The sequence below is a fragment of the Saccopteryx leptura genome, chromosome 1 (genome assembly GCF_036850995.1).
Source record: "Saccopteryx leptura isolate mSacLep1 chromosome 1, mSacLep1_pri_phased_curated, whole genome shotgun sequence".
NCBI lineage: Eukaryota > Metazoa > Chordata > Mammalia > Chiroptera > Emballonuridae > Saccopteryx > Saccopteryx leptura.
Genome location: NC_089503.1, coordinates 74,435,722 through 74,463,152, shown reverse-complemented (window position 1 = coordinate 74,463,152; position 27,431 = coordinate 74,435,722). Strand labels below are relative to the sequence as shown.

General features: G+C 35.1%; 1 protein-coding gene across 5 annotated transcripts in view; it reads left to right on the top strand.

The window, feature by feature from the left end:
* The window catches only part of GRM5 (glutamate metabotropic receptor 5), a 515,185-nt gene that overhangs the window by 199,466 nt on the left and 288,288 nt on the right, over positions 1 to 27,431 (top strand). The gene's annotated exons all lie outside the window — the stretch shown is intronic.

The following is a 27,431-nucleotide window of genomic DNA, read 5'->3' as shown; positions in this document are numbered from 1 at the left end:
TTTAAAGATGCTTTATAAGAATGATCAATCATCTGTGATGAAACGAAGACAAACACAGAATATTATTCTGTGGTGAAACCAGGTGAAATTCATTTGTTCTTTCATTGTTTTCTAGAAGACTGATATGATTTGGTGGATGTTACATGTTTCTCTAAGTTGGAGGGCACTGTGATACACCATTCTAAAGCACTGTTGACAAAGTTAAAAACCATGGGCCAAATCCAGCTCACTTCCTGTTTTTTGTAAATAAAGATCTATTGTCAAACAATCACACTTATTTACACACTGTCTATGACTGCTTTGGGGCTATAAAAGAGTTGAGTAAAAGTGGTAACAGAGACCATATATCCCATAAATCCTATAATATTTACTATCTGGCCCTTTTTAAAAAAGTTTATTGACCCCCAATCTAAAGATTTTCATCTTTGAAAATGGTTCTGTTTGCTTACACAACATTTAGGACTTATGCTTTGGATATTTATTCATCAGTAGTCATGGTTTGCACATAAACTCCACTTTTTCATTTCTCCTTGAGTTTTTAAGGCTCCTCTGGGTCATTAGATCAGACAGTTCTAGAAGTGTAGGTTCAAGTCAGGGGTGCAGATTTAAGTGCTGTGTTTATCAGCAGAGAGGAGACCAAGAACAAAGCTTTTTGTGATTTTAGCATCCTGGAACATAATGTTCAAAGTCATTGGAACATACAGTATATTTGAAATGCCTCCTATTCAATCCTGAGTGATTAATTTTTTTTCTCTAAAATAAAGAACATGCTAATTTTAGTAAAGAATATACTGTTTAAATGTAAATATTCATCCTTATAATAAAGGTTTTTTCTCTCATTTGCTAAATTGGATTGATGGACATGGATTAAAGTTTGTCCTGTCTTTCTCTGTTCATCTTCCCCATTTTCCTGAGGGTTATTTTTCTGAAAACTAATTTAATCATTCAATTCTTCTACATAATAATCTTAGTTGACTCTTTTTTTTTCTTTCATATTCAAATCCCAAATTTAGCATACACGACCCTTCCAAATATGGCCAATCATTTCCCATTCTACCTAGAGGTGAGATTTAAAATATTTAGCAACTATTAAGATGTGTGCAATTAGAGCAGATGAAATCCATAACCAAAGGGTGTAACTCTGTGCCAATGCATGCCACCTAAATAAACATCAGAACTGACCCACTTCTTTCTCCAGCCCTCCAACCATGTCCAAGTCTTCACCTTTCCTATATCAAAATTCTTATAATTTCCCAGAGATACCTGGCTCACAGTATGACCTACACTCTCTTCTCCTTGGAAAGACCTCTTTGTATTTCACCAGTGACACCCAAGTTTATCATTTAAGATATTCCCCAACAGTTCTGAAGACTTCCTGAACTCTTATCCAGCAGGACTTCTGCAGATTCCTTCAAGCCTCTGTGCATTTTCATGATGTTTCATTCCCCTTCCACTGGAATATGAACTCCTAGAAATGTGGGCAGAGGTTTATTAATATTTGTGTCTCTAGTACCGAGCGTATCATTCATCATTGAGATTGGATGTGGCTGCACAGGAAAATCCAATGTGACAGTCATTTAAAGGGAGAACCTTCTCTCCAACGAAGGTCAGCCTGAGTGAAGGACAGGTTTCTCAGGCCCTTACAGAGTAGAAAAGCAGAATGAATACATGTCATTTTGTGAGGAAGCCAAGAGCCCATGCCGTAGGGCAGACTTAGTTCCTGAGAACACACTCCATGTGATTTTATGGCAGAGGTCTGTTTCATAGGTTTTTGTATGAAATGATGAGTTTCTGGCCTTTGTAAAACAGATTAGTGAAAAATGAAGTACTTCCTCTGAGGCTAAACCATGCAATCAACTAATAAATTGCTTGCAATGGTAAGAGTCAAATGATTAGTAAGAAAGTGAGACAAGAAATATGAATATGTTTGGACACACGTTGTTGCTGTTTCAAAGGCTTTCGGTCTTTCAAAGAAGATGAAAACAGGTTTAGTTTCTTTAGTTCTCTGACCTTACATGAGACCTGCCAACTAAGAAGGTAAATGTTAATTAGAAATGCTTTAATAGTTTGTTCAGAACGCTTTAAAAGCTTTACTCTCTTTTGTCTTATCAAGACATCAGCAAAATGAAGAGACAACCTACTAAATGAAAGAAGATATTCAGCAATGATGCATCTGATAAGGGTTAATATCCATAATATATAAAGAATTTATACAACTGAACACTAACAAACAATACAATTAAAAAGTGGACATAGGAAGTGTCTGTTCACCTTTTTAATGAGGACGTTAATTGTAAGTAGACATTAGGCTAATACGTATTTTCCCATATTTTCTATTATCTCTTATTTTTTTCCTTACCTCTTCCTTCTTATCCATCCTCTCTCATTTCCTTTTCTCTCCTGCCCCCAGGTAACCAATATGAATAACTTAGCTGTTTCCTTCCTTATATATCCTCTTATTCTTATGATCATCAACACACACATTTCCCCCCATTATTTTATTCTGATTATGTTTAATTTTGGCATTCTATTGATGTTCACAATCAAATATGTTTCTTTTGTGGTTCTGAATTTTCTTTTTTTAATCAAAAATATTTTTCTGAAGCCAGGAAAATATTATTTGTTTTTCACCTTTATTTAGTACAACCAGAATTTTTTTATTAATTAGCTCTATTAAGTTTTAAGTCCAGCATTATTTTCCTTAAGACAGATACTCAAATCTGCCTGCAGAATTTTCTAAATAAATAAAGCATTATAATGCTTTATATATTAAATTATACTTTCTTAAAATTATATTATTTTCTGTATACTTTATATTCTGTTTTTGGTACTGTTTTATTTTATTTATTTATTTTTGCTAGTAGCATAGTGTCTTTATTACACTGTTATTCTAGTATACTTTAATACCAGGTAAGACCTACCACCCGACTTATTCTTATTTCCAAAATTTTATTATTTTTGTTAAATATTGTTGGTTCATAAAACTTTAATATTATCTTTCTAATTATAAAGTTAGGTTTCCAAATATTAATTTTTGGAGGGTTGAAAATTTAGTGATATTAGATGTTCTGATTCAAAAAGAGAAAATAAATTTTGTTCATATTTTTATATCCTTCCATAAAGATAGATAAATTATAAAGATTTTATATTTTTTGAATTATTACTGTTCATTGTAGTTTTTGTTACTATATTTTTAATTTCCAGCTAATTCTCACCATATAGAGAAAAGCAATGCCATGTTTGTATAATTCAAATTCCTTTTTAAATATTTGTAGCTATTTCTAGAAGCTTTGAATTTTCTAAATATGCAAAAGATTTTTCAACACAAAATGTCACTTCCTTCCCATTAGTTATAATAATTATGCCATTTTCTCAATTTATCACATTCAGTACAATCTCAAAGCACTAGTTTATAATAGTGATAACAAGTATTCTTTTCTGTACTTGACTTTGGTAAGATTAAGTTCTTTTTTTATTACTTGGAATGAAGTTTTATATTTTTGTCTTTATCACATTTACTTATTTTCTTCTTCTTACATTGTGATTTTACTAATCCTGGATGCCCATATCTTTAGATCCAAATACTGTATACAAACACACACACATACACAAACTCAAATTAGCACAAAGAAAAGTAGATGTAAAATTGGGAGCCTAACTGGTAAACATACAATTTGTTCTACCTCACAGAATTTTTTTTTTTTTGTATTTTTCTGAAGTGAGAAGCAGGGCAGCAGAGAGACAGACTCCTACATGTGCCCAACCAGGATCCACCAGGCAAGCCCACCAGGGGGCGATGCTCTGCCCATCTGGGTTGTTGCATCTTTGCAACCAGAACCATTCTAGCACCTGAGGCGGAGGCCACAGAGTCACCCTCAGCACCCAGGCCAACTTTTCTCCAAAGGAGCCTTGCCTGCGGGAGGGAAAAAGAGAGAAAGAAAGGAAAAGGTAAAGGGTGGAGAGCAGATGGGCGCTTTTCCTGTGTGCCCTGGCCAGGAATCGAACCTGGGACTTCCACATGCCAGGCCAAAACTCTACCACCGATCCAACCAGCCAGGGCCAGAATACTTTTAAAAATTAAAAATTACATTTGAATCTGGTTGAAGATGACAGCCTAAATGCACAAGTTTACCCTTCCTCCTGCCCCAAAATCCATTGAACTAACTTGCCATTTTATTTAGAGTAAAATTCACAATCTTTACAGGAATTTACCAGACTCCCATATATATCCCCTCCCGCTCCTGTTGTTCTTCTCCCTTCCCCCCACTCCAGCCACCATGGTCTTATTACTGTTCCTCCAAAAATCCTAGTCCCACCCCAGTGCCTATGCAGTTACTGTTTGTTCCCTCTGTCTGAAGCAATCTTCCACCAGAAATATCTCATCACTGAAGTCTTCACTCAAATATTATCTTCTTAGTGCAACTCCCTGACCACTGTACTTCAACTTGAAACATACACTGCCACCCATACTTCCCAGTCCCCACCCACTTTATATTTCTCAACAACACCTATTCCCTTCTAAAATGCTATGTGATTTTCTTATTCACTTCATGTATTGTCTCTCTAGTCTGTGCTAGAACATAAGCTCCAGGAGGGCAAGAGTTTTTACCCAGTTTGTTCACTGCTCTATCATCTGTCCCTAGAAAAATACCCGGTACATAATCAAAACCTAATAAAATCATCGTAAACTGGAGTACCTTTAAACCATATTTTGGCTGGTAGAATTTTTAAGTTTTCTGGTTAGAAACCTGGAATCACCAGAGATCAGAGAAAAAGAGCAGTCATGGAAGAAGGTTTGCATTACCAGCCCACTAATATTGTACTTTTCCGATCTCAGAAGAGCTGAGCTAGCTCCCTTGCTATCACTACTTCATCTCGGCTGAATTCTCCTTAACAGCTGGCTCTTCCTTTGTCTTCAGACAGAGCTCTGAATAGGAAGAGGGGCCCAATATATCAGGAAAAAAAATTTTAAAGCTAAGTTTCCAGTGATTTTCATGAAATATGAGGATTCATGTGAGGACAAGTTATGTGAGACCTAGAAAGATGAGACGTGCTTGAAGATTCAAGTAACAACACCGATGTGAGCAGCGCTGCACAGGGTCTTGGCCTGGGACATGGCCCTAGGAGAGGGGATGCCTAAATTAATGTTGGGAATGATACTGTGATTAGCTCACTGATAAATTATCTACCTAAATGTTCAATTTCCTAAGGGTCTCTGTGCTTTTAGTGTCCAGAAATCCTCATATTGCCAATTTCAGAAACAGACATTTGTCTTTTTTTTTTTTCCAAATCACTTATTCAGCCTGAGAAGGGAACATTATCCACCCCAAAAATCCATTACAAATAAACTTTTTGTCTCCTACAGTAGAATCTTAGTTCTGATGACATGCCAGGAATTTTAAAGATATATCTACATTGGAGATGGTAGCCCAAGAGACTGTTACAATTTGACAATTTCATTTTTACATTTTTGCAGCTTCTATAGCAGGCTGGATTGTGTGGCAAAACAATCAAAAAGGTAGTGGTGAAAGATCCTGTGGGGAAATTTCATTCCTTAAAATGCTATGTAATCTTATGATTTCTAAGTAGATAAGGAAGGGGTTTTTTTTGTTTTTTTTTTTTTTTTTTTAGCTTAGAATTTGCCACTATGCTTTTTGAGGCAATATCATAACCATACAGTGCTAATACCTTATATTTCTATAGTGCTTTAAAGATTACAAATGCTCTTATGTGCATTATGCCATTTAATCCTACTTGTCCAGTAAATGCAAGATAGTCATCAGTGAAAATATGTCCAGATGGCTGAAAATAAACGTCAGCCACCCAAATAAACACTAGACAAGTGGCTGCTAAATGCATGCCTTAGAAAGTTTTAATGTAAGTTTCAAAGGTCCACGTGAAATTTAACAAGCAATTATATGTACATATGTATGCAGACATCTGTGTCTGTATGTGTATAGTTATTGTCAGCCCTTATTCTGAAAAAAAAATTTCATTTATTTATTGCTTCAACAAGTATTTATTTGATTTTGCAGGCACTGTACACTGAATATAATGTAGCAAAAATGACCCATGTAACCCTATCTTTCTGGGGCTTAGAGTTTAAATAGACAACAACTGAGAACCAAATATTTCATTCTAATTTGAAGATTTTTAGCTTTATCGAGGTATAATTGATATATACAATATTGTACACATTTAATGTATATATCTTAATTAGTTTAGATATATGCCTAATCTGTGATACATTCACTACAACCAAGGTACTAAACATATCAATCACTGTCAAAATGTCCTTGTCTTTGTGTGTGTGTTTGTGTGTGTGTGTTTTGCTAAGAATATAACATTCGGATCTATCTTCTTAATATATTTTAAAGTGCAAAATATTATTCTTAATGTATTTAAAATACAAAATATTGTTACCTATAGGTACTGTGTTGTATAACAGATACCTAGAACTTAATTCATTTTGCATAACAAACTGTATACTCACTGAAAAACAACTCCCCATTTCCCCTCTCCCAGATTATGACTGCTAACATTTTATTCTTTCATATGAGTTTGACTATTTTAGATACTTTATATGAGTGGAATTGTACAGTACTTGTACTTCTTTGACTGGATTATTTTACTTTGCAAATGGTTCTCTAGGTTCATTTATGTTGTCATAAATGATAGGGCTTCATTTCTTAAAGCTGAATAATAGTCCATTGTATATATGTACCATATTTTCTTTATTCAACCATCAGTAGACATTTGAGTTGTTTTCATGTCTTGATTGTTGTGAATAATGCTGCAGTGAAATGGGGGACAGATGTGTTTTCAAGATCCTGATTTCAATTGTTCTAGATAATGTGATAGCTTTATTTTTCATTTCTTGAGAAATCTAACTACCATTTTTCCATTCTGGATACACCATTCTACATTTCTAATAACAATGTATAAGGCTTCTAATTTCTCCACATCCTCATTAATACTCCATTTAAAAAAATTATAGCCCCCAAATAAGTATAGGGTGATATCTTGGTGTGGTTTTAATGTTCATTTCCCTGATGATTGGTGTTGTTAGGTCCCTTTTCATATACATGTTACCCATTTGCATGTCTTCTTGGAAGAAATGTCTATTCAATTCAAGTCCTTTCCCCATTTTTAATTAGGTTATCTGGATTTTTTGCTCTTGAGATGTATGAATTCCTTATCTACTTTGGATATCAACCAGGTAGATGGTTTGCAATTATTTTCTCCCATTTGAGAGATACCTTTCAACTTGCTGATTATTTTCTTTGCTGTGCAGAAGCAAAATTTAATGAGTACAGTGAAGAAGTCATCTTTTTCTTTATGAAAGTAAAATATTTTCTTATATTAAATGATGATAATTAATGGTAATTTGTTTTGCTAAAAATTGACGAAATAAACTGAATTGCCAATGTTCTGTAGACTCTAAGTTATTTTGTAACCATTATGATAGGTTTTTGTGAGCCACCATTCAAGCCTCCCCATGATGCACATGTGCCTTTAAAGACAGGGAGTAGATGAGTTTAAAAACCTTCTTGACAACTACAGTGAGACTTCACATTCTCTTTTACATAAAAATAATTCCGGCCCTGGCTGGTTGGCTCAGCGGTAGAGCGTCGGCCTGGCGTGCGGGGGACCCGGGTTCGATTCCCAGCCAGGGCACATAGGAGAAGCACCCATTTGCTTCTCCACCCCCCCTCCTTCCTCTCTGTCTCTCTCTTCCCCTCCCGCAGCCAAGGCTCCATTGGAGCAAAGATGGCCTGGGCGCTGGGGATGGCTCCTTGGCCTCTGCCCCAGGCGCTAGAGTAGCTCTGGTCTCGGCAGAGCGACACCCCAGAGGGGCAGAGCATCGCCCCCTGGTGGGCAGAGCGTCGCCCCTGGTGGGCGTGCTGGGTGGATCCTGGTGGGGTGCATGCGGGAGTCTGTCTGACTGTCTCTCCCCGTTTCCAGCTTCAGAAAAATACCAAAAAAAAAAAAAAAAATTCTTTCTTCCAACATAATCCAGTCACTATCCAAAATATACAATGTGTTTATTTGTGTTCTAGATCGGAATGCAGAGTATGGTTAACCTTTGATGGTAGTGGTTGAGCATGCAGTGTTTAATAGGTGAAATAATGTAAGGATGACCACAAATACCAAAAAAAAAAAAAGCATTTTGTCTCATTTATAATATAAACCAAGCTGCCTTAATTTCTTTTGGTTTTCATCTAGAAATATATAAACAGGGATAATCTTTCTTGTTGCTAGAGCAAATACTTGCCCTAAATAATTTTTAATTTCCTGACCAGGCGGTTGCACAGTGGATAGAGCGTCAGACTGAGATGTGGAGGACCCGGGTTCAAGACCCTGAGGTCGCCAGCTTGAGAGTGAGCTCATCTGGTTTGAGCAAGGCTCACCAGCTTGAGCCCAAGGTCGTTGGCTCAAGCAAGGGGTCACTCGGTCTGCTGTAGCCCCCCGGTCAAAGCACATATGAGAAATCAATCAATGAACAACTAAGAAACCACAGCGAAGAATTTATGTTTCTCTTCTCTCTCCCTTCCTGTCTGTCTGTCCCTATCTGTCCCTCTCTCTGACTCTCTTTGTCTCTCTCACACACACACACAAAAATAATAATAATCATAATCATAATAATTTTAATTCCAAAAACTGTAATCATTGAGTCCAGCTTACCTTTCCTTTTTCATATTTTGAGTGATTTATTCATGGTTAAAACACAAACCAGCTTTTTCAAATATCATGCAGTCATTGCATTCCACTTGTTTCTATGTTGTCAACCTCATTTTACAAGTACCCTTACAGTACTATGAGCCCCACAGTTATATGACAAATGACATCTATTGCCTAATCTTGATAAAAGTCATAGAAAAGGCTTATTTGCTATTTAAGACACACTCTCTTTTGAATTTATATAATTAGGTGACAGAATAGGAAATAATGCAGATAAGACTGCTTCTGGTGTTCCTGAACTGATTGGATGAGTGCTAATATAATGCCTCTAAGGGAAAATTGAAGGCAACCGATAACATGGATGAAATAGCAAAACATTTCAATCTCATCTGTGTGTCATTCAACTTGTTATCAACTGGCAGAAATGCAGTCATTAAAAAAGGAACAAAACTTAACTCAAAAAAAGGATTCAAGATCCAGTTTAGCTGGTCTTTATCCTGTTTATTGAAATAACAGATGATTCTGAAAGTAAATAGAGTAGCCAAAAGAGAGGTAATAAAAACAAGGAATAGGAATCAATATAACTTAAAAGTATTTACATATATTTAAAATAAATGAGAAGATATACACAATTCAGAGATGAGAAAAGCAGATGGCAATTCTACTCCAGCCCTGTATGCTACTTTCTTTATACTTCCTACATTCTCACCATGTACCAGCTAAAGCTATATTTGTTTGAGTTCTTAAAATGTACTAAGCCTTCTCTGCCTCAGAGTGTTTGCATATACTTTTTTTCAGTCTGAATGCTCTCATAGTTTTTAGATCAGCTAATTTCCACTCATTCATCAAACATCAATGTAGATGTCACTTCCTCAGTGACTTTTTCCCTTATTATCTAAAATAACTTATTCTTGTTGCATTAGCCTGTATTTTTAAATTATTGCATTTTGTAATTTGTAATTATATGTGAATTTGTATGTTTATACATATAGTGTCCATTTTATTCATAAGATCCTTAGCCCTACAATGCCTAGCACAGTGGCTAGGACATGGTAGGTCACCTATCAAATCATGAGTTATCCTATGTTGGAGAGCCTGTTTTTATAATTCTTTTTCCAACTAAAACATCAATTCCATTGGGCAAAGATTATGTCTGTTTTGCTTACCATTGTGTTCTCAGTGCCTGGCATTTAGTAGCTGCCTACAAAATATATGTTATATTAATTCACTTAAATATTTGTCCAAACAAAAGTCTGAGAGAGGAAGTATCAAAAGATACTTAAGTAAAAGCTTTCAATGAAATAATTTCCCATGTAAAGAAGCATAAAAATAAAGAGTTCTCTGTTAAAAAATTGGGCATGAACTGATTCATAATAAAATTTGTGTAGGAAATAAGGGAAATCTATTATTTTCTAAATTCATTCATCATCACGTATTTGTTTTAGACCTACCATGTGTCAGGCTCAAGAGAGACAAGTGAGCTCCTGGTAGGGAAGAAGCAGGGTATGTGGACAGACATTATGCTCACTTCATGCAGACTATACCTATCTACTGCTTTCACAGTCATAGCTAAACTTTCCTCATGCTCTGGGATTTTTTTACCAGTCATCTTGGTTAGCATAGTCCCTTTGTCCTTCAAAGCTATCCTAAGGGTTAAATCTTCTCATGTAGAGCTCACGGTCCCTCTTTCATACAAAGAGCTTTGCTGCTTATTCTTGCTTCCATTACTGTTTTCACTGGGAATCCTAGCACCTTGGTTCCTCTCCACAATACCTACCGGTTTTTCAAGCCCTTTTCAAGTCCATACGGCTAGAGAAGAATCTGCAAGCATACACTAGGTTCAAAATTGGAAGGGATTTTTTTTCCAAGTAAAATTTTATCTTAGAGAAAATGGCCTTATGGAACATTTCAATCGCAGGAAATACAGGAGTAAGTTTGGTATCATCTAGTTTTACTGAAGGAGTGAAATTGAAAGTCGACCAAAAGGAGCACCAGACTAGAGCTGAGGAAGATCAGCTGGGATGTTGTTGCAAGAACTCAGGAGCTGCTAAGTCTCAGGGAAAGTAGTGATAGGGGTAGAACAGGAACTAAAAGGTCCTGGTTTAGGCAGCATGGAGGAATGTGGCGATGAAAACTGCCTTTCCCCATGTGGGTCTGGTCCTGGAAGGAACGGTTCTCAGGAAGACAACATTTTAGACCTAGGCCCTTTTTCACCCTACCTTATTCTCCCTTTCCTTTTTGGCTTCTTGGGAAATTTTCCAAAGATGCAGACAACTCAAAAGATTTATAGGGATCTTTGAAAATAGGAAACAGGAAGCCAGTGAATTTAAGAAGCCCTAACTCTGTGCTTTTACGTCTCTGTTTTTGATGACTTACTCTCAGAAACTTAGAGCAGCTCTTTTCAAATGGATTCTCAGGACAGATGCTTAATTATCTTGTTATTTATGGCCATTTTAACACTGATGGAGAGACCTTTCCAGAACTCAGCAGAGGCCAACGGATCATTACCTTTGCTGACAAACTTCCTGACATTGGCGATGCATATCTGCAGGCACTGACTTCTATTTGTATTATATATATATTTCAAAACTGAGATCCTACAAGTCTGCATAAAGAGAATTTTGCCTTTCCTCAATGATGGCAAATTGGCTAGTGCCTCAAGGAAAAGGGCTGCTGAGAGAACCAACTTTGGTGATTTGTTGGCTTATAAAAATTTTCAAGAAGCCATTTTTTTTGTGTTCATCATATTTCCCTGTTAGAATATATGTTTAGGAATCCATGCTCCAAAGACTATACCTGGAAATATTTTATTCTGTGTCAGAGAGAAAGGGGAATGGTGATGGGAGAGAAAGTGTTGGGGAAAACGTTTGATGTGGGCCAGATATTGACTAAATACTCTGCATGTCATTTTATTTAGCTTTCATAACAAACTGGCAAATTAAGAATTATCTGATGCATTTCTATGGATGAACAAACCAAGACTCAGAGAAGCCAGGCTACTTGTATAATTAATAACTGTCAGGGTCAAGTTTAAATCATAGTTTTTCAAACTCCAAATTTTCTTTTTCTAATCTCTAGCTGCAGATGAGTCAATTGTTAATGAATGCCTCATTTTCAAAAGGCATGTGGCTGGGGAGAGAAGGATAGAAATAATAGGAACATTAACTTTGCTGGTTATATTTATACTGGCTTATTTTTTAAATATTGGTTTAGGGCCCTTAAGAAAGAAATTATGGCCCTGGCCAAGTAGCTCAGTTGATTAGAGTTTTACCCCAATACACCAAGGTTGTGGGTTTGATCTCCAGTCATGCACAAAATATGAGAATCAATTAATGAATGCATAAATTAGTGGAACAACAAATGGATGTTTCTTTCTGTCTCTCTAAAATAATGAATAAAAGTTAAAAAGAAAAGCTTTAAAAAAAGAAATTATGTTATCTAGAGGAATCAACATGGATTCACTTAACATAATTTAAGCAAATGTAGTCTTTTCTCCCCCCATTTTTAGTAGGAATGAAGGGGCAAATCATTTCATAAACAACACATACTTACTCACTATTTTCAAAAATGATAATGTAAATATTGAATTTATCATCATATCTAATAAAAACCTGTGTAGATAAATACAGGATGGTATAAAACTGGGAATTAAGAAAAATAGATGGCGAATGTTACTTTAAAGGATTTCATTATTTAAGTGATGTTTATACAATAATATGAACTTAAAAGATATCTTCAGTGACATAGCTACTCTACAATATAGACACCATTTGTAAATTTAGATAGCCATTTGAACTTTGCAATGTATTTTATTGTTTTTGTACATTTATCTTTGTTTCAGAGGAAGAAGCTATGACTCACAGCGTTATAAGATTTGTCCAAGGTCACAAGCTCAGAAATGATGGCATCAAGCCTCAAACCTAGTTATTTTGATTCCAAGATCTATATTCTCTCCACACTATTTAGACAGCCTTTCTTTCCTTGGAAATATTTGTATTAGTGATTTGTATGAAGTTGTGAAAGTGTTGTTTATCAAATTTGCCCTTCACACAGAGCTGGAAGTTTCAACTAATGTGACTAATGACAGACTAAAAGTCAGAATGAAAAACTCTCTGACAGAAAAGTGAACTTAAACTAGAAAGTTGAAACTTAGTAGAGACAAATATAAACTCTAGCAATTAGGTTTAATTGATTGATTCAGTGATCTTGGAGGTCCTGTAGATCTATGTGAATCTTTTAAGTACACAATAATTAAAGCTTTTTTTCTATTTCCTTTCCTACTTGATAGAACTGAAATCTTTATTTACTTTTGATATCTTCTGTATGGTTTTATTGACTATATAAGAAATCATGATTTAGAGTTATTTAATATGATTATTAGTCAGTTTTATTCTGCAGATGAATTCATTAATTATAGCTGTTTTGAGGAGAATACTTTGAGAACTTGTGATAAAAAGACTTAAGGTTGAATAATGCCTACTCTGTACAAACTAAGTGAATATGTAATTCTGTTACATATCACAAAACAGTAATATGTTATAATTTACAAAACAGTAATTCCTATGTAATGAATGTTTAACAGGAATGAGAAAATTATATGAATATCGAAGCAGCCACACATTTATAATCTAATTTTGCTACCTAAAAGAGCATGACTTAATTACACTTGAAAGATGTATTCATTATTCATGAACATACTTTCAAAATATAGCTTGGTCACATACTTCTCACAGAATAGGAGCATTTATAGAATGGTAAGGGCTGACTTATTTTTCTGTCATAATCATGAATACAACCTATTGCTAAATAATGCCAGAAATAATGGACAGATAAACCAAATGTGCTATTTCAATTTATATTTGTAGGATTCCCTTGTCTTCTCAGGCATCATTGAAATGGGACTGTCACAGATCCCTGGATTATTAGTTAATTTTCTTTTTTTTTTTTTATAATGGAAGTGGCTTTATTGTTTTGTGGGTTTATTTTTCATAAGCTATCTTCCTCTTTAAAGCAAAAAGGAACTAAGGTTTGATTAGTTTAAATAATGGAACTATCAGTGAACAGATTACTCGTTATTTAATAAAGTTTCTGTGAGCCCTTGCTACTTCTAAATTACCATAAAAGGTAACACTATAGATGAAAGAAACAGTAAAAAGTATTGTAAAATGGTGGCTAAAAAATAGGCTTCAAAGTAGAACAAAACTGGTTTCAGTTCTTAGCTCTGGATCACAAGGTGAGATCTCAGGCAAGTTATTTCATTTATCTTTACCTCCTTTTTCTCATGTAGAAAGATGATTATCAATCTCATTTTTGTAGTAAATAGAAACAATGAACATAAAGACTTTAACACAAGATGTGGCACAAAGTAAGCACTTGATGACTTCATAAATAATTCATTATTATTATCCTTCCTCAAGGAGCTTACAAGTTTTTTCCTTACACATTCTGAATAATTTTTGTTTTTGTTTATTTGTTGCCTGTTTGATGAATGATCAAAATATACTTCATTAATTTATTTGTTTTTAAAAACACTAGTCAGGGCCCTGGCCGGTTGGCTCAGCGGTAGAGCGTCGGCCTGGCGGGCGGGGGACCCGGGTTCGATTCCCGGCCAGGGCACATAGGAGAAGCGCCCATTTGCTTCTCCATCCCCCCTTCCTCTCTGTCTCTCTCTTCCCCTCCCGCAGCCAAGGCTCCATTGGAGCAAAGATGGCCCCGGGCGCTGGGGATGACTCCTTGGCCTCTGCCCCAGGCACTAGAGTGGCTCTGGTCGTGACAGAGCGACCCCCCAGAGGGGCAGAGCATCGCCCCTGGTGGGCATGCCGGGTGGATCCCGGTTGGGCGCATGCAGGAGTCTGTCTGACTGTCTCTCCCCGTTTCCAGCTTCAGAAAAAACAAACAAACAAACAAAAAACACTAGTCAGAGAAATTAGAAATCAATGTAAAAATTTAACTATAGTAAAAGACTAGCACTTCTTGAATTGATATACAGTATAATTATACCAAACTGGAAAGTAATTCTTCAGGGCTTAGAAATTGTTTTAAGCACAGCTGAAAATTTGATGGGTCACAAGTTTAAGGTCATCAAGCAATTAGTCTAAAAGAAAAGGCATGGACGAAAAAAAACTGCATAATATTTTCCAATATTAATTACATTTATTTATTTATTTATTTTTTACCCAAAGGACATCTTATACACTGCTTACACGTCAGTAGCAGAACCAAACAAATTAATCCCAAATTATTTGTGGAAAATTACCATCTGTGTTGGTACTGCAAAATTCTAATCCAATTTGAATACATTTTAGGACTATTCTGATATGTGAACCACAACTACAAGATGTTACAGAGTCAATTTTTATCTTCTAAATAGACTGATAATTGGGTTGTTTAGTTTGTTGTTATATTTTTAAGCATTTTTTTGTGTGTATATGTCCAGGTAATATTTTGTTAACAGTGTTATTAAAGTATAATTGACATACATTAATTGCATATTTTTAAATATCCAAATGAGCATATCTGTCACCCTCAAAAATTTCCAATCCATATGCCCTTAATTTTTTTTCTTGTGTTATTGACTAAAACCTTTAAATAATGTTGAATCAATATGTTGACACCAGACATTCTTTTCTTTTCTTTTTTTTTTCTTTTTTTGATGTTCGGGAGAAAGCATTTAGTCTTTAACCACTAGAAATGATATTAGTTTTAACTTTCTTGTAGATGACCTTTATCAAGTAAGATCCTTTCTATTCCTAATTTAAAGAGAGCATTTATCGGGAAGAATGTTGAATTTTGTTAAATGTCTTTATTGTGTCTATTAAAGTAATAATATTATTTTTATTTTTTAATGTGTTAATATATAGTATTAAATTGATTTTTGTGTTAAACCAAACTCAAATTACTGTAATAAACTTCAGTAGTGAAGCAATTAATTGTTTTTATTTGTTTAAAAGATTTTAAATAACTTTATTTTTAAAATAACTGTAAGTCTACTAGATTTATCTCTTTTTGAATGAGCTGTGAAAGAATATTTTCATTTCATCTATGTTGTCAAATTGTTAGAATAGACTTTATATTATATAATGCTCCTTTTGATTATTTTAATATCTATAGAACTCAGTGATCTAACCTTTCTTATAATTCATATCAATAATTTGTATATTTTCTTTTTTCTTAATCAAGCTAGAGATTGATCAGTTTTTATGATCTCTAATAAGCAGCTTTTGTTTCATTGCTTTATTCAGATGTTTTTATGTATTCTCTTTGATTTCTGTTTTGATATTTATTATTATTTTTCTGCTTAGTTTTAGTTCTATTTGTTCTTCTAATATTTTAAGGTGGGAATGAAAACTTTTGATTTGTGACTATTCCTCCTTTCTATCTAAATATAGTGCCCTAAATTTTTTTCATCCATTAGTTCTCTCTTGATATCCTACAAGTGTTGATATGTTGTTTTTATTTTCATTTATTCAAAATATCTTCTAATTCTATTTTGATTTCTTCATTGATACATTGTTATAAGTATCTTATTTAGTTCCAAGTAATGAGGGATTTATTTTCCAGGTATCTTTCTGGTATTGATATCTAATTAACTCCAGTGTGGTCTAAAGTATACTTTGCATGACTTAAATTGTTTTAAACTAATTTTTTAAATTTTTTTTATGGCCTAGAGTATGGTCTTCTTGGTAAGTGTACTATGTATATTTGAAAAGAATGCATATTCCGCTCTTTGGTAGAATGTTCAAGTTTTCAACTAGCTCATGTTGATTGACTCTATTCGTCTTCTTTATCTTTATTTTTTTTAATTATTTTTATTTATTTATTCATTTTAGAAGAGAGAGAGATAGAGAGAGAGAGAGAGAGAGAGAGAGAGAGAGAGAGAAGGGGGGAGGAGCAGGAAGTTCCAACTCCCATATGTGCCTTGACCGGGCAAGCCCAGGGTTTTGAACCAGCAACTTCAGCATTCCAGGCCAATGCTTTATCCACTGTACCACCACAGGTCAGGCCTCTTTATCTCTATTTTTAAAATAATTTGTTTTATCAATTACTGAGAGAGAAGTGTTGAATTTTTGACTATGGTTATGAATTTATGTATGTACTCTTTTCAATTTCATCTATTTTTACTTCAGGTGTTTTAATGCCTTGCGAGGTACTTAGATATTTAGGATTATTTTCACATGATGAGTTGACATTTTGATCCATGGTAATAATTTTTCAATTCTGAGTCTGTTTCAAATTATTAACCTTTTTCTCATTATGGGTTATGTTTTCCTAATATACATGCCTGATAATGTTTTTATTGGAGTCTAATAATATAAATTTTACATTCATGGTGGTTGTACATTGTTCGTATACACCTATAAAAGTACATATATACATACATACACATGTTTATGTGTGTGTATTTGTTAGGTAGGGTCACAGCTATGCTTAGTCTAGAGCTAAATATTCTCTACTACAGAGGCAAAAGCCTTCTGAGTGCCTGTAAATTATGAGCTTCTCGAATTTGGCTTATAGGTAAAGATGCGATTTCAGGCCCTGTATTTCACTGGGTATCATTTAACCTAATACTTTTGGACAGTACCTTTCACAGCCTCTTGTAGTTAGATCATGTGCATGTACTGATCATTACCTTGCTAAATACTTGAGGGAGACCCTCTGTAGCTCTCTAGGGTCCCTTCTCCAGTATTCTGTCTTATAACTCTAGCAGCTTTTGTCTTCGCAGACTCCTTGTACAGTGGCCTGGCAATTCAAGGTAGTATGCTGGGATAATTAAAGGGCCCATCTTGCATGTTTCTCATCTCTTGTGGATAACTGCCTTTTATTGTTTGATATACAGTTTCTTGAAAACTTTTTATATATATTTTATCCAACTTTTTGCTGTTTCAGATGAAAGGGTAAATCTGATCTCTCATAACAACATCCTGATTAAAATCCAGAATCCAATGGCACTAATTTCTGAATAATTACTAGCATAAAGTAGTATTCCATCTTAGAAGCAACTCAAATTTAGAAAACCAAGTCTTGCTTTGTTTGTCTTTTGGATTAATGGTTAAATAAAAAAGCAAATATTACTGTAAAGACTCTGTATAGGATAGAAAGGTAGAGTCAATTGAAATGGACTTCAGCATTGCACACTCTTGCTTAAACAAGGAATTATCTAGATAAGCCAAAGTTTTATATGAATCATATATTATAAGTATAGGTGAAAATATGTAGACACACATTTATATGTCTGCTTTGTTTATTTTATAGAGATACTATGGATTAATTCAAAATGTTTATAATCTATTTCACTTTATCACAAAGCAGTTGTGATATAAAATTATGATTTGTGAAAATATATTCAGAGAATTTGCACTGGGAATAGGTGAGGAAACAAGAGGGCCCTCTACCAATACTAGCCTTGTAATGTTTCAAATAATGGCAGTCTTTTTCTTTGACATTTTTTAATGAATTGTAGAAAATTGAAGTGAAGGTAGATGGTGATATATAAATGTTGGACTGGATCAGGTTATAAAGTGGTACCTGAAGTTTGCTGATTAAAAAATTTCAGAAAATCTATAGAGAGAATGCAAAAAAGTAACCTGGGGCTCTGATCTTGGTGCTGTCTCATTAGTTACTCATGCATTTAGCAGGTGGTATTTAGTACTCCCTACCAGCAAGTCACAGGGGACACAAACATGAATAAAATGTCAGAGGACTGAAAGATAGTGTTGAACACATTTCTGAGAGATGCAAACCTGGCAAAAGTCACCAATTTCTTGGGTAAAAAAAATCCAGAATTTTGTTAGATATAGAATGCTAAAGAAATGTATTGGAATAAGAAAAAAATAAAATGACATAAAGTCTTATACTGAAGTTAAAACAAAAAAATCAAATATAAATATGTGGAATTGGGGGTGAGGATTGGGATGTAGGACAGAAAAGCCAGGCTTTATCAGCATCTAGTTAAGAGACTGTATCAAAGATGAGTGGAAAATGCGTAGACTGAGATTCGGAGGCCTTAGATTCAAATCATTTTCTTGCTGTGAAGCTGTGTTCAAAATATTTAAAACATTTGTGTTTCCATTTCCCCACATGTAAAACTGGATATGTAGTATTTCATTTCAACTTCAAGAGGAGGAATTTAATTCCTAGAGATCAAAGTTTTCTATGCTAAAACACAGATTTCAAAGAAAATATGTAATATTATTTTTTATTATTAAGAAGTTTCCATAGTTTCTTTGTATCTTCTTATAAATTCCTTCAAGTAGGGATCAAAGACAACCCAATGGAGGAAGGCTAATCTCTACAACAAATGGTGCTTGGAAAACTGGAGAAACACATGCAGAACAATGAAATTGGACACCTATCTCATAATACACACAAAAGTTAACTTGCTATGAATCAAAAACTTAAACATAAGACCTGGAAGCATAAAACTTTAAGAAGAAAACTTTTAGAAGACACTCATCAATATTTGTCCTGGCAATAATTTTCTGGGCATGATGCCAAAAGCACAGACAACAAAAAGTACAACAGATGGGACTTCATCAAACTCAAAAGCTTCTGCATAGCAAATGAAACAATTAAAAAAATGAAAAGACAACCTACAGAATGTGAGAAAATTTTTTCAAACTATATTTCAGATATGGGTTTAATATTTCAAAGTATATAAAGAGCTCAGTCTACTCAGTAATAACAACCAAGAAATCTGATAAAAAAGAAAAAACTGGGCCAAAGAAATAAACATGTCTCCAAAGAAAACATTGAAATTGACAGTAGACACATGAAAAGATGCTCAACATCACTAATCATTAGAGAAATGCAAATTAAAACCACAATAAAATATTACCTCATACCTGTCAGAATGGCTATTATCAAGGAGACAACAGACTGGAGTGAGTGGGGTGAAAAGGAAACCCTTATAGATTATCGATGGGAAAGTAAGTTGGCCCAACCACCATAGAAAACAGTATAGAGGTTCCTCAAAACTTAAAAAAAGATCTGCCATACAATCCAGCAATTCCACTTCTGTGTAGATACCCAAAGGAAATGAAAACAGGAGTTTGGTGAGATCTATGACAGTCCCATTTTCATCAAAGCATTGTTCACAATAGCCAAGATATGGAAACAACCCAAATACCCTTTAATGAATAAGTGGATTAAAAAGATGTGATACATATACTCAATAAATTATTATTCAGCCGTAAGAGAAGAAGGTATCCTCCCATTTGCAACAACATGGATGGACTTGAGCACATTACACTGAGGTGAGTCAGACAGAGAAAAACCTGTACTATAAGATATCATATTTATGTGAAATCCAAAAAAGCTAAACCTGTAAAAACAGTAAAATGATGAGTACCAAGGGGTGGGGTAAGGAGATAAGAGTAATGGTGTTTAAGGGTACAAACTTGTAATGAGTAATAAGTTAGCTATAGAGATCTAATATAGACAGTAATTATGCAACATAATTATGTAATGCAATAAATATCATGATATCTGCAGATTCAATCAACTATGGATCAAAAAAAAAATTTTTTTTAATGTTATGTTAGTTGTGGCCTTGTAGTTCAGTCGGTGAGACTGTTGTCCCAACATGCCAAGGTTGTGGATTTTATTCCCAGTCTGGAACACATACAGGATTAACCTAATAAATGCATAAACAAGTGGAACAACAAATGGATGTCTCTCTCTCAAATCAATGAAAAAATGTAATGTTGTTACTGGCCTATGTTTGCCTCTATATTAAACATGCACTGATTTTTTGTATAATCATTCCCTAAACAATATAGTGTAACAACTATTTACATAGCATTTGTAGTACATTGCATTAGGTATTATTAGTCATCTAGAGATGCTTTAAAGTATATAAGAAAATGTATAGGTTATATGCAAATTATAAGCCATTTTATGTCCAGGACATGAGTGTTTGCAATTTTGGTATCCATGGGGTTCCTAATATCAATCCCTAATTGTTACCAAGAGACAACTGTAATCTCTAAGTGTCAGTTGCCTTATCTTTACAATAAGTGAATTTAAAAGGTCTTATTCAGCTAGAGCATTCTATAATTCTTAGATTTTTATTCATACATAATTAAGCAGCTCTCACCAATATGCTTTTGGTTGTTGATATATCTCATGTAATTATCTGAAGTTTGTGGGGGATATTTAGAGTCTCATCACTGAAATGGCTTTTCCTGCTGAGCCAACTGCAATATATATGAATAGTGGGACAATTTCTCTTGGATATTTATGAAATTACTATTGAAATATAGTGTTTCATGGCAAGAAATAGTTAATATTGTATGTAGCTTATCATTATAGTATTGCACCCTTCAGACTTATAAAACATGTACCTTCTAGAGGGAAATTAACTTCACCTTCCTCTTGTCACCAATTGAAGGTAGTAACATTAGCAATATCACTAAAGTGGCCTGAAGTGTGCTCATTTATTGTGAGTCTTATATAACTGACCTAATTCTCACTCTCCACTCTGGAAAAAAGACTTTCTTCAGGGAAAGTTTTATGCCCTTCCTGGCCGTTATCCCTGATACAGGTTGTAACTTTGTACTGCTGGATACTGGGGGTTTTGGCATGTTGTACCACTAGAAGGGGACAGGCGTTGGGTTAGGAAGGACAGACAGATTTGATTGGAGAAGGAAGGAAATTACTATTTATTGTGTGTTTGTGGTATGCTTTATATAAGATAGCTCATTTAATACATAGGACAGGACATATAGTTTGTACCATTACTTCCCCATCTCATGAAACGTGTATAGTGTCTTATAGGTATAAAATTACAAAGGCCAAACTAATTCTGCAAGATTTATTCTACTTCACTCATCAAGACAGAATAGGCCCCAGGGCAGTTTCAGACAAAACCATTTTCTTCTCTACTCTCAGAGAGGCCTCCAGGAATCCTTCCTTTCCTCTGTCTGGAAGAATCAAGTGTCAGAGTTTTTCTATATGTACAGAATTCTAGGGAATACTGTGGGTTGTATAAAAGGTCCTTGTTATAAAATTTCAAAACTGAGTTTTTGATTCCTTATTCAATTTACCAATGTCCTTGTTTCTTTATAAGCTTTTTTATTTCTATCCCTTACCTACATCTGTCATAAAGTCTATTAAAACAAATCAGAATATTTTCATAAAAGATCTTTATTTATCTGTCCTCAATGACATCATCTTAGTCCATGTCTGTCATGGAGACAATAACTACTCGGAAACCACACAGAGTGCACTGAGGGACCTAGGGGAGACTGTCTCACAATCCCCTATACACATTTCATGAGATGGCCCTGACCCCCAGTCCTCACTGGTGTTTATTAATACACACAAAATAGAAGCAGGGACAAGAATGTGGAAAAGAGAATGAGAAAGTCAGGAAGGGGAACTTCTTTCTTTCTTTCCTTCTTTCCTTTCTTTCTTTCTCTTTCTTTCTTCTTTCTTTTTCTTTCTTTCTTTCTTTCTTTCTTTCTTTCTTTCTTTCTTCTTTTTTTATGGCAGAGACAGAGAGAGTCAGAGAGAAGGACAGATAGGGACAGACAGACAGGAACAGAAAGAGATGAGAAACATCAGTTCTTTGTTGTTGTTCCTTAGTTGTTCAGTGATTACTTTATCATATATGCCTTGACCATGGGGCTACAGCAGACAGAGTGACCCCTTACTCGAACCAGTGACCTTGGGCTCAAGCTGGTGAGCCTTGCTTAAACCAGATGAGCTCGCTCTCAAGCTGGCGAGCTTGGGGTCTCGAACCTGATTTCTCCACATCCCAGTTGGATGCTCTATCCACTGCGCCACCGCCTGGTCAGGCAATGCTGCTGTTTTCAAAGCACACTTATTACCTTATTTATATGGTTATTATCTTTACCCAAATATATGGTTATTATCTTTACCACTATTTACTTGGTTGTTTAATAACTCTGTTTCAATTCTCATGAAGCAAATACATAGGAATGGGAGGAGCTTACACATGAATCCGCCAGTAACAGTTAAAGACATTTTTAATATGCTTCATAGAGAGTAAGGAGGTCTGATGTGAAGCTTAAGTAAATATACTTACTCATCACCTTCTTTCCTGCACTTGGATATTCCCCTATCTTCATGATGAGACATTTTTCATTATTATTAGAAATATCTTAATAAATTTAGAGTAAATATGAGATAATGTTCTTAACTTCAATTAGTTGCTTTGTGTTTTTTCTCAGTGATTTGAGACATTTTAAAATAATTTAAAAGAAAATGTTTTCAAGGAGTCTTGGGTGAAGCTAATTAACAGACTCCAGATAGGAACAAACACACAAAGATAAAAAAAGTAATTGTAAGTCTGTCCATCTTCTTCCATGGATATTCAAGAATATCAATTAATAAAATACTGATGCCAAAACATGCCAAAGGACTGTCTCATACATTTTTGTGAAATGTTCAAAATAAAAATATGTCCTGGGGAGCAGAGTAAATTCATACTCAAGGATCATATTTCAAGATACATGATTAGTATTCATGAACATGAAATGAGCAGAATTCAGAGATTTCCGCCAAGCCAGCTGTTTATCTAGGAAGACTGAAACATTGAAAAGAGGAGCTGTTAAAATAGTTAATTTGATGTCGTTAGTGTTATTATTTTACTAGGGTGATATTTTAGATTCCAATATATTATGCTGACACCGAGGAGTGGCAATTTTCATAGTCACTATGTTGAAATGTGCTTTTGAGAAATTAGTCACCTCTTAATAAAGTCTGGAGAAATTAAATTTTTTTTCACTTCACGAAAGCTGTTTTTTATAATTGTATGCTACTTAACTGTAAGAATCAATGCTATTCTCTGCTTTCCCCCCCTTTTATAGTAGGGAAATTCAATATAATAATGGAAATACAGCATATAGTTTTAGTATGCTTTCTTTTATGTGCCTGCATATTCTTTCAAAAATGCACTTTGCTTAGTAAGCACTCTGCATTTTAAATCTAAATTCTATGACTATAAAGTGTATTATAACAGTGTCTAAGGACAGACAGATTTGTGTGTGTGTGTGTATGTGAATTTTTAGAGTGCTTTAACTAGTTAGGAATTAGGAAATAATGTCATTCTAAAGTTTATTTCCCAGTAGAAAATTCAAAAATGTGAGATATTTGGTAACAAGATTTTAATACACATGAAAAAATGTATTCTATGTATATACTACATAAAATAGGTTTATACCATAAATAATTCCCAGTATATATATCTTAACATACAATGGTTAAATAGTAGACATTATACAGTATTATTTGTACACATGCATATTATAATATAACCAAAATCTGAAAATTCATAATTAAATATTGCCAACATATATGGTATAAAATGTCCAATGTACTTATTTTGGGACTAAAATTAGCATTCTATGTCCGATCATAAATACTGAAAAATAAATGTTCTAAAGTGTTATAAAAACTGCCTTTCAAGTGAGAAACAGCTTGTTAATTGAATAGTAATACAACCCAATTTTTTAGCACAGTGTATTCAAACAATATAAAAAGGTCTTATTTGAAAGTTACTTCTCTTAACTTCTAGTTCATTAAAAAATAAGTTTCTATGAAGAGAATCTTTCTGCTTATTCTCTAATTGTTTAGAGAAATACCAAATGCAATTTGCATATCAGATCTTTCTTTTTGTGAGAGACTTGCTTAATAGTCTGATGAAGAATAATTACTTGCAGTTTATAAATTTCTTGAAAAGATTATAGACCATCATACCTGATTCAGGAGTACCAGTTTACCAGAGAGGTGGTAGTCTCTGGACACAAGTGGGATCAGCGGTAAGTGTCACATTGAGCTTAGCAGAACAGGGAGATGTTTCACATAGCCATAGTTGATCCTCTTCCCATGTACTGTACTGACTACCTGTGAAACGTGGAGGCCCTCTCCTTGCTCACCTAGAGCAGTTGCCCAGCCTTAATTGCTTCCCATTTGAGCAAAAGTCTTCTAGACAGGTTCTCCTTTTCTTGTCTCTTCAGACTTGAAAATAACATCCTCATTGTTGACAGGATAATCTTGCTTCAGGTGACAGAAGTAATAAGTGGCAGAGTCGATATTTGAATTTAGGGCTGTCCTATGTGAGAAGTCTCTCTCTTACTGCTAATGTCATTTCTGCTGGTGAGAAATCCAGTGGTATCCCATTGATGTAAGAGGATAGAGCTCAAACACAGTTGTACCCCCACTCAAAACTATACATAATCTACCTCAATCCTATACACTTTTTACAGTTTGACCCAATCAATGGAAATATGTAAGCATCCGATACATGTGTTACTCCTTGCCTTTGTTTATCTAGTCTCTATTTTCTCTGCTTGAAATGTCTCTTTCAATTCTCTGCTTATTCAAATACTAAATTTTTTTCAAGATACTATTCAAAATTTATTCTTCTTGTGATTTCTTCCTTAAGTCACTTTCTCTAAATTCTTGTAGAAATTTCTTTGTATCTCACTTATGACATTGTATTACATGTTTTATCCTTCCTATCTGATTGTACATTGCTTGAAAGGAGTGTCTATTTCAGGCCCATCTCTACATTCATGAGTGCCTATCTTGAACAGGATTTCAGACACAGCCTGTCTGCATAAATAAAGGCATGAGTGAATAGATGCCGTCACCCAAACTATATAATAATCTGATAAAACAATTGTATTATAAACAATGTAATCATTTTTCTTCCAAAATAGTTGAGATTTAAATTCACCACTATCTTCTGTTGTGAAGTGATTTTAAAACTTTCCTTCTGGTGGCCTGACCTGTGGTGGCGCAGTGGATAAAGCGTCGACCTGGAAATGCTGAGGTCGCCGGTTCGAAACCCTGGGCTTGCCTGATCAAGACGCATATGGGAGTTGATGCTTCCAGCTCCTCCCCCACTTCTCTTTCCCTGTCTCTCCTCTCTCTCTCTGTCTGTCTCTCCCTCTCCTCTCTAAAATGAATTAAAAAAAAAAAACTTTACTTCTATAAGGTGCCTGAAATTTTAGGACTTTTTTTTTTTTTTGTATTTTTCTGAAGCTGGAAACAGGGAGAGACAGTTAGACAGACTCCCGCATGTGCCCGACCGGGATCCACCCGGCACGCCCACCAGGGGGCGATGCTCTGCCCCTCCGGGGTGTCGCTCTGCTGAGACCAGAGCCACTCTAGTGCCTGGGGCAGAGGCCAAGGAGCCATCCCCAGCGCCCCAGCCATCTTTGCTCCAATGGAGCCTCGGCTGCGGGAAGGGAAGAGAGAGACAGAGAGGAAGGGGGGGGGGTGGAGAAGCAAATGGGCGCTTCTCCTGTGTGCCCTGACTGGGAATCAAACCCGGGTCCCCCGCACGCCAGGCCGACGCTTTACCACTGAGCCAACCGGCCAGGGCCAGGACTGTTTTTTAAAAGCTGCCTAAATTTTTGTATTATCCATTCATTCATTTGTTCAGCCAGCAATTTTGAAATGCTGACTATGTACAGGAATTATGGTTGGCAATATAGATAAAAAGATTAAAGGGCAATGCCTTTGCCATCGAGAGACCTATATTCAGTGTAAGGAGAAATTCATGTCAGTATAATTAGTACAACATATGAATGCAGAGACAACCTAAGGAAAGTGGGTGTTACATGCCCTTGAGTCAGGTCTGACTTGTGGAGATCCTGTGAATGAGTGAACCTTGATTTTTACAGAGGAAACATTTGAGTAAAGTCTTTAAGGAAGAGGATTAATGTCTTAAAGATTTTTTTTTAATGTAATTTTTGACAGTTTGGCAGAGAGAAATAAAGACAAAGAGAGGTAACAGTTAGCTATTAATGACTCTAAAGGTTAGTTAATTTATTAGGATCTTAATACATTAAACCAATACAGGTATAAAATGTTAGAGTAAGTTTCATAAACCACCAAAGAAGGCAGCCTGAGACGCTACATTTCTAGTGAGGGCTATGCATCAGGACAAGGGTACTGAAGGTACTAATGGGCACCCGCATTGATGAGCCTGGACTACTTTGATAATTAGGTAAAATTCAGCTTCATCTAAAGTGACTTGAGTAGTTCAAACCATAGAGTGGTGTCCTCTTCAGCATTAGTTGATTCCTGGGAGCTAGTTAGCATTCTTGGAAGAGATCAACTTAAATGTATTTTACATATTACTTCCTTGGTTCCAGAATTTTATTTGAGAGAGCAGATACCAAAAAAATTAGAACCAATCTGTTAATAATTAAATTGACCATTAAAATGAAAAATTAATAGAATAATTAAAATTAATGGTTAGATTAATGTTGAAACATCCAATGTATTTCCTCTAGAGGATTTGGAATAATACAGAGCACACCATTCTTATTGATAAACTCTTGTTGAATAAATGGTTGAGAATTCCAAAAGTACTAGGACTTTAAGTTTCTGTTTGAAAGAAACTTAGAACCTTGGCTGGTAGGCTCAGTGGTAGAACATCAGCCTAGCATGTAGCAGTCTTGGATTTGATTCCCAGTCAGGGCATGCAGGAGAAACAACCATCTGCTTCTCACCCCTCCCCCTTCTCTCTCTCTCTCTCTCTCTCTCTCTCTCTCTCTCTCTCTCCCCCTTCTGCAGCCATGGCTCATTCAAGCAAAGTTGGCCCCAGGTGCTGAGGATGGCACCATGGCCTCACTACAGGCGATGAAATAGCTTTGTTGCCAAGCAATGGAGCAATGGACCCAGATGGGTATAACATCCCCCCCCCCCATAGGGTGTTTGTTGTCTGGATCCCAGTTGGGGCACATGCAGGAGTCTGTCTCTCTGCCTCCTGC